This window comes from Microtus oregoni, unplaced genomic scaffold (genome assembly GCF_018167655.1).
Source record: "Microtus oregoni isolate MIOR12 unplaced genomic scaffold, Mior012 000091F_ref0000469, whole genome shotgun sequence".
NCBI lineage: Eukaryota > Metazoa > Chordata > Mammalia > Rodentia > Cricetidae > Microtus > Microtus oregoni.
In genome coordinates this window covers 4,162,664-4,171,377 of record NW_024544600.1, presented here as the reverse complement: position 1 = coordinate 4,171,377, position 8,714 = coordinate 4,162,664, and the positions used below count along the sequence as shown (strand labels likewise).

The 8,714-nt window shown below is 47.9% G+C and overlaps 1 pseudogene; it reads right to left on the bottom strand.

The window, feature by feature from the left end:
- Positions 1-3,124: 3,124 nt before the first annotated feature.
- Positions 3,125-3,864, bottom strand: LOC121442354 (annotated as a pseudogene).
- Positions 3,865-8,714: the final 4,850 nt, after the last annotated feature.

Here is an 8,714-nt window from a genome sequence, read left to right as displayed (position 1 = left end):
TCTAGAAAACTGCCAGGCTCACCTTTCAGGGAATTCTTTCCCATGCTGCCTGGGACAAGGCAGGGCAGGGGTGGGGTTTCCTTCCCAAGGGAGAACAAACTCATCCCTGCGGTTTGCTGTGGGGACAGGGTATCAGGAGAGAATGTGCCATTGTTATACTCGGCACACAGGAGTGAACAGGGCCAGGGATGCTGAGACCTCTGTTGAAGCCACAGAGTTAATTAGAGCCAGCAGCAGCCTCTCTGTCAGGTCCTTGGCAGACTCCCTGGTCCCTTCTGTGTCAGTACCAGCCCACCTTCAACTGTGTCCCCAAACTGCTCACAGGAACCTGCTGGGAGCTGGGGGAAGGATGGGGAAAGGTCAGGGATCCTGGTAGCTGGGGAGATTTCTCAGGAGATTCTGACATTTGGGCGACTCTTTCTTTCCTCGGTCCCAGAGCCTGGATTGGATAGACACCCTTAAACAAGCTTGCACAGTCCCGGTTCATGGGTGAAGGGGATGCAGCTCCTTGCTTTTTAACACAGTGTGAGCAATCCCTTGGCCAGAATTCTGCACATGGGACCATTTCCCATAGCCAGGAAACTCATGGGGGCAGTAGACATATTCCTAACATTACTAGGACCCATAATCTGGAAGGACTCGGGAGTTCTCTAGAGGAAGGGAGCCTGCTCAAGGGCGTCGGAGAACCAAGCGCGGGCGTTTAGCCATCTACACCACAGACTGGCGGATAAGCAGGACATAGTCATTGATAGGTCACGGATACTCAAGCCGGTCGAGTGTGGTTCTCTGCAGTGGCCACAAGGAAGAGGGTGATCCGCGGAAACCTTGGGGCAGAGGAGCAGAGCTGCAGGCAAGGCCAAGTCAGCGGGACCCTAGCTGCTCTCCCTGCACCAGCTCCTGCCAAGCGCTTCCACGCCTCACTGCGTTTAAGGTTCACAGCAACTTTATTCCTTGGGTATTGTTTACATACGAGGACACTGAGCTCCTAAGCAGCTGGCAGGTGACCCAGCAGAGTCAAATTCGGGTTTCAGTAGCCTCAAATCCTGAACTCAGCCTCAAGGAAAAGCCGCAAGGCCAAGCAGCTGCTCTATGGGGTCGCACCTCCTGGGTGAGGGCACCTGGGACTTGGTGCCTGAGGAACTGAGTTCTGGATAATGCCACAGCGAGTGGAAGATGTCAACCCATTGGGGGCACCCCTCCCTCCCTCCTCCCGCAGGCCATTTCTCCCCAAAAGGTTCTAAAGTTTAAGATGACAGGGCCGAGCAAGAGGAGTCTGAGGCTATAAATGTTTAAAAACGCGCTGTATTCGCTGTCTCAGATCAACACAACCGGATCCCGAAACAGAGAGACCTCACTGCAATTGAACTCGGAAAAAAGCCCATTAAGAGTTTCAGTCTTCAGCTGCCCAAGGAACTAACTGGGGACCTCGGCTTGGGTATCTGGGAGCCACTCTAGGTTCAAGTCTCTTGCCAACCCTAAGGTGGCTCCCTTAACTAAGAACCGTGCTTCCGTGCTCCCCCATCCAACCTTCCTTCATCCCAATCCTCCCCCTTTCCCAAGCTCCCCCCCATTCTCCCCCTCTCCTCCCTCTCTCCCCATCTCCCCTTACCCCCATCCCACCCCACCCCCAAGATCTCAATTTTCTCCCCGGCAATTTTGTCTACTTCCCATAGCCAAGAGGACAACTATATGCTTTTCCTTTGGTTCACCTTCTTACTTAGCTTCTTTGGGATCACCAAGTGTAGACTCCGTGACCCTTGTTTATGGCTAGAAACCAATTATGAGTGAGTACATCCCATGTTCATCTTTTTGGGTCTGGGATACCTCACTCAGGATAGTGTTTTCTATTTCCATCCATTTGCATGCAAAATTCGAGAAGTCATTGTTTTTTACCGCAGCGTAGTACTCTAGCGTGTATATATTCCATACTTTCTTCATCCATTCTTCCATTGAAGGGCATCTAGGTTGTTTCCAGGTTCTGGCTATTACAAATAATACTGCTATGAACATAGTTGAACAAATGCTCTTGTCATGTGATAGGGCATCTCTTGGGTATATTCCCAGGAGTGGTATTGCTGGGTCCAGGGGTAAGTTGATCCCGAATTTCCTGAGAAACCGAAACACCGATTTCCAAAGTGGTTGCACAAGATTGCATTCCCACCAGCAATGGATGAGGGTACCCGTTCCTCCACAGCCTCTCCAGCAAAGGCTATCATTGGAGTTTTTTATTTTAGCCATTCTGACAGGTGTAAGATGATATCTCAAAGTTGTTTTGATTTGCATTTCCCTGATTGCTAAGGAGGTTGAGCATGACCTTAAGTGTCTTTTGGCCATTTGAACTTCCTCTGCTGAGATGGGGAACCTGAAATGACCCTATCCTAGAGCAATAGTGACGAATATCTTGCATATCATCATAGAACCTTCATCTGGTGATGGATGGAGACAGAGACAGAGACCCACATTGGAGCACTGGACTGAGCTCCCAAGGTCCCGATGAGGAGCAGAAGGAGGGAGAACATGAGCAAAGAAGTCGGGACCACGAGGGGAGCACCCACCCACTGAGACAGTGGAGCTGATCTATTGGGAGCTCACCAAGGCCAGCTGGACTGTGACTGAAAAAGCATGGGATAAAACTGGACTCTCTGAGCATGGCCAACAATGAGGGCTGATGAGAACCCAAGGACAATGGCACGGGGTTTTGAACCTATGTAATGTGCTGGCTTTGTGGGAGCCTAACCAGTTTGGATGTTCACCTTCCTAGAAATGCACGGAGGGGGGAGGACCTAGGACTTACCACAGGGCAGGGAAATCTGACTGCTCTTTGGACTGGAGAGGGAGGGGGAGAGGAGTGGGGGGAGGGGGAGAAGGGTGGGAGGAGGGGGAGGGAAATGAGAGGCTGGGAGGAGGAGGAAATTTTTTTTTCTCTTTTCTCAATAAAAAAAAGTTAAAAAAAAAAAAAGAGTTTCAGTCTTGTTTTGTTTTAAAGGAACCGAAAATTTGGAGGCTGTCCCAAAGAGAAGCAGATGCTCGACTTTCACATCCACCATCTCATCTAACTCGATCTCCACCTTAAGCTTCTGGGGAAGAATGAGTGAGAGTCCACAGCTTCAAACTGCTCCTTACTGTTCTCCTAGTCGCTGCGCGCCAGGGGCCGCGGGCAAACCCAGGATCCCGCCACGCTGGAGGCCTTAAAGTGGCCGGCGCTACCGAGGAGGCCGGCAGGGGGCGCGGTGCCGCCGCGGGCCAAGTCGTCCAGGGACTGCGCCGGTCGCACCGGCGCTGCGGGCCGCAAGTACAGGCAGGCGGGTCCTCCCGGCGCCAGGCTGCTGCGCTGGCCTCCGGCGCGCTGTCGCGCAGGGCCACACAGGGAGCTGGCGCGTCCCCGGGGCTCGGTGGAGGATCCATCGGCACCCACCGGGGTGCTTACGAAGCGGTAGTCGTAGGCCAGAGGCTCCGGGACTGCGGGGCGCGGCTGCGGCACGGAAGGCTGCGGGGCCGGGGCAGGGTCACCCAGTGCGGGCAGCTCGCGCACGTACTGCGCGGGGAGGTAGAAGGGGCGACCCCCAGGCTCGCGCCGCACGTGCCACCAGTGCTCGGTGCTGCGGCGCAGCACTCGGCAACGCTCGTTGGGCTGGATGGCGATACGGCGCCCCTCTTTGCGGGTGTACTCGAAGGGGTGCTCCACCAGCACATACACGTCCCCTTCGACGTCGGCCGCCATCGCGGCCACCGCGCTTTTTTGCGGGCAACAAGAGGAGCCGCCGAAGTCAGGACCGCGCAGCCGGGAAGAGCACCGCGACTGGAGCTCAAAGACAAGGGTTCGAGTCCCTCTCCTGTCCTTGCCCAGTGCATTCGGGCTTCAGTTTTTCCATCTCTGAAATGGAGGTTTGGATAAAACCATCTCCAAAACTCCCAGTCTTAAGGCTCCATTCTGTGACGTTGATTGTGAGATGTGGGTCTCGCTGCGATCCCGCGGCGAGGAAATTGAGGATGATAGGAATTCAACTTTACTCTCCAGGGAACCTTGGCTCAAAGACCCGCGGGGACTGCAAGGTAGATGACACATTTGCCTTAAGGCTGGCTGAGCCTCTTTTTCGGGTTGGCGAACTGGGAATTAAGGCCGCTTTCCCGCGCTCCTCCGCCCCCACCCCCGTCCCGCCCCACCCCGACGCCTCCAGCCTGCAGGGAATCCGTGGAGAGCCCTAAAGTGCTCCCCTCCCTTTAAGAGTCGGCACTCCGGGCGAGCGAGGTAATTAGCTCTGGGGCGCAGGATCTGGGGCAGCCCCCAAGTTGCTCTTCCTTAGGGGCGTCCCTGCCTTACTTACTCCAGGGACTTTGACGTAGGGGCATGGACAGCTAAGGCTGGAGAACCGGTTTTCTGGGTTTCTCTTTCCTTTCTCAGTGGCTTCACCACACACGTGAATTAGGAGTCCTGCCCGCCCATCCGGGCCAGCACCGCCCTCTGCTCTCCAGCTCCCAAAGCTTCCTGGTGTGCGCACCTGCTTAGGATCCCTACCCTGCCTGCCTGCCCTGGAGAGTAGCTCCTACAGACTGCATTGCGGTAGTGTCACCAGGATCCCCTAAAGTCTTTTCAGGCCACACAACTCGGTAGCAAGCACTTGACAGCCCAGTGTAGTCAGACGTCGACAGTACTGGTGAGAAGCAGCCACAGGCTCTAGATAAGAGAAGAGCATCTCAGATCTGGAGATAAGCCTTCCTATAAGGCCGTCCATCTCCAGCCCTACCTCACAGTGCCTACACTACAACACTGTGGTTTCTGACTTTGCCTCCCTCAAGAGAGTTGCGTGCCCTGCACTCTGAAGCTCACTGACGCCAACCCTCTCCAGGGTTTCTCACTTGTGGGTGACGGCCTTCGGGGGGGGGGGGGCAGAAAACAGGCTGAGGCAGAGGCTTCTGCTGAGTGTGTTTCTTCCTCTTCCCCCCGGCCTGGGCATGGATGTGCTTGGCATGCAGGCCGTGGATAAACACGGCCTCCAGTGCACTGCACATGGTGTTGGCATCTCCATTTTCACTGGTGACCACTGTGTCCAGAGACACATACTGCTTCTGCAGGGCTTTCACGGATCCCACCAGCTTCTTCTTGAAGACCTAAGAGGTGTCGAAGACAATGGCAGACTTTAGGGGTAAATCCTACACAAAGTCCCTGGAATGTAGCCCATGGCCTGTTTTTCCATGCGTGTGACCACAAACACACCTATGTACAGAACCCGAGACTGCTGCAAAACTAGCTACTGCGGCAAGTCAAGATCCAGAAAACAGAGAAATGGTTTTGTACATGTTTTTTTAATTAGAATTATTAATTTTATTTTATGTATGAGTGTTTGGCTTATATGTATAATATATGTGTACCACATGTGTGCTTGGTGTCTGAGGTTAGAAGAGGGTATCAAATCCCCTGAAACTGGAGTTACAGATGGTTGTAAACTATCCATCATGTAGGTACTAGGAATCAAACCCAGGACCTCTGCAAAAACAAGAGCTTTTAATCACTGAAGCATCTCTCTCGTCCAAATCTTTTTTTTCTTTTCTTTTCTTTTTAATGGACCTTTAGCCTTGTATTGAAATACCAGATCCATGTAGTCATAGCTTTGTTAGCTCGGGGGCATCCTGCAGACAAGCTAAGGAGGCAGAGAATATTTCTTTAGAGCAAAAACCAAGAAAGGACTAGGGGTGTGGCTCAGTGCTAGAGAGTATGCTTAGCAGACACAAGCCCAGGGTTAGATCCCCAACACAGTGGGGGGAAAGACCATAGGAGCCTAATTATATCAGCTAAGAGCCCAAGCGAAAGGCAAAGGCTTACGTCAGTATCAGCTCTGTTTGCAGACACCTCGCTTAACCTCTCTGAGCCTCAGTTCCCTAAGTTAAATGGAAATGATATTACATGACCTATAACACTGGGACACTGCTTCTTCTTTCATTTATTTATTTATTTATTATTTATTTTTAGAGGGTTTCCATAGACCTGGCTCTCCTGGAACTCATTCTGTAGACCAGGCTAACTCCAAATTCAGAGTTTTTATTATTATTATTATTACTATTATTATGTTTTTTTTCGATAAAGGATTTCTGTAGATCTGGCTGTCTTGGAACTCAGTTTGTAAACCAGGCTAGACTCACATTCAGAGACTATCTGAACTATCAAGCCCAGTGGCGTCATTGCTCGAGGGCAGACATTGGGTTTTCATTTCTCCTTGTGTCCCCAACAATTGCCACTGTGCCTGGTACATGTATAGAAGGCATGCATTACAAAATGCACATCAAGGATTGTGGAAATTTAGCATAAAATGTATATAATCATAATTATGAGTCTATTAAAGTCATATTAGTGTTTGACAAAGAACTAGACACAATTGCAGAACAACTGGTTGCAGCAAGTATTACGTTATAGATAAACAGTCACTTTTATTTTGACTTGGTCTAAAGAGTAAGTGTTCTTTGGAAAGCTGAATTAAAAAAATTAATTAACAAGTTATAATTCACATTAAATTCTCCCATTTAAACTACAAACTTCTGGTTTTTTGTTTTGTTTTGAGTTGTTGTGGAAATACACCAGCCCATATACTTTAGGAACGCATTAACTTTAAAAAGTCAAAATATGTGTCACATGGAAATCAGAAAGGCTTTGGGGAGCCGGGCGGTGGTGGCGCACGCCTTTAATCCCAGCACTCGGGAGGCAGAGGCAGGTGGATCTCTGTGAGTTCGAGACCAGCCTGGTCTACAAGAGCTAGTGCCAGGACAGGCTCCAAAGCCACAGAGAAACCCTGTCTCGAAAAACCAAAAAAAAAAAAAAAAAAAAAAAGAAAGGCTTTGGGGAAGCAGTTTTGCTTGTGTTCTCACAGGAAACAAAAGGCTGTAGATTCATTGCAGGTTGATATGGATCTGGTCTGATCGAGGGAGACTGCTTGGAACTTGACAGGTGATATCTATCAACAAAGGTTACGGCTGGTCTTCCCAGGACTTGGTCACCATCTCAAATTTTCTCAGGGACCCTAAAAATGCCTTCATCCACATTTAGCAGGAAGCAGCCTAGAGAAAACAACATCCACATTCCCAACAGTTGGGTTGTTGGAGGCTTTTGGTTATTTGGTGGGTCACGGATGTCTGTTATATCTAGGGGAATATAGGAATATAGAATAAAAACACAACAATTAATCTCATATTTTGCACTGCCGTGAGCTCTATCAGTATTGCATACTGATAAAAATTCAAAGTAAATTTTATTACATTGTATATATGTTTCTATTCTTGTTTAAAGGATTTTTGTATAGTGATACAAATTTAAGGTTATTTTTGTTACAACATATTGTCTATATGTTTCTACTCTTGTTTAAGGTATTGTACCTATGCAATTCATTTACAAATGTAATGTAAAATTCTCGTTTTTGAAAGCTATTATTATAAGCTATTTAGGGTAATCATAATCAAGAAACATAAGTTAGTAGTCATTTATAACAATTAAACTTGTAGATATGTTAGGCATGTTTTCTAGGTCATACAGAGATACATTTTAGATAGATGAATGGTTTTCATACATTTCAATGACCTAAAGATATGGGATTTAAAATTTTTTGTTAACCTAAGGTTTCTCATGACAACGAGACACATCTGTTCCTGGCAGTGCCAATTTACTTGAGGGATGATGGGCATTGAAAAAACTCCTTATGGAGTTTGCTTTCATTGTGACAAGGTTAGTCACTGGGCAAAGAAACTGCTTCTGTCTTTGACTGCTGAAAATGTGTGTGGAGACCGGACCAGGACACAGAAAAAAGACTAGTGATTTTGGTTAAACAAAGCAGGACGGTCCTTCAAAATTCTTGCTCTGCTGAAAAGCAAAGCAAATACTCTAGGCCTGTAGGCTGAAGATGGATGCCCCAATGTTGCAGAGGAACTCTGGGTGACGGTCCAGGCAGCCATATGTCTCTGCCATTTCTAAAGTCTTGGAAGTCACTTGCAATAAACTTCCTGTTTACTTAGGTAATATTAATTCCTTCTGGGGTCTTAGATGGAGTTGAAGACTAGTTATAGTTGCAGTTTTCTTTAATTATGAAAGAAAATAGGTCAGGTATGAAATTTTGATTTCACTAAGATAAGATAGGCAATGTATTTTCTCTGAATTTGCTAAATGCGAATGAACTGAATATTGTAAATTAATTCTTACTTGATAATTATTTTGCTTAATACAGTTTTACTATGTTTAAGTTATAACCTTTCTTCTTTTGTTTTTGTTTTTTGAGACAAGATGTCTCTGTAGCTTTGGAGTCTTGTCCTAGAAATAGCTCTAGAGGCCAGTCTGGCCTCAAACTCACAGAGCTCTGCTTGCCTCTACCTCCCGAGCACTGGGATTAAAGGCGTGCGTCACCACTGCCCAGTTAAAATCTTTCATTTTTTATTTATACAAGGGAGAAATGTTTTAGAATATTGTTTTAAGGTATGCTATTTTTGTTTATGCTGTGGAACATTTGTTTAACAATGTAAAGATATGTTGCCTTTGTTTATGATGAATTTGTTTAACTCTGTGAGGCTGTGATTCTTTGCCTGTCTAAAACACCTGATGGTTTAGTGAAGAGCTGAACAGCCAATAGTGAGGCAGGACAAAAGATAGGCAGGGCTGGCAGGCAGAGAATATAAATAGAAGAAGAAATCTGGGAAAGAGGAAAAAGAACAAGAAAAGGAGAGAGGTGTAACTGGAGATT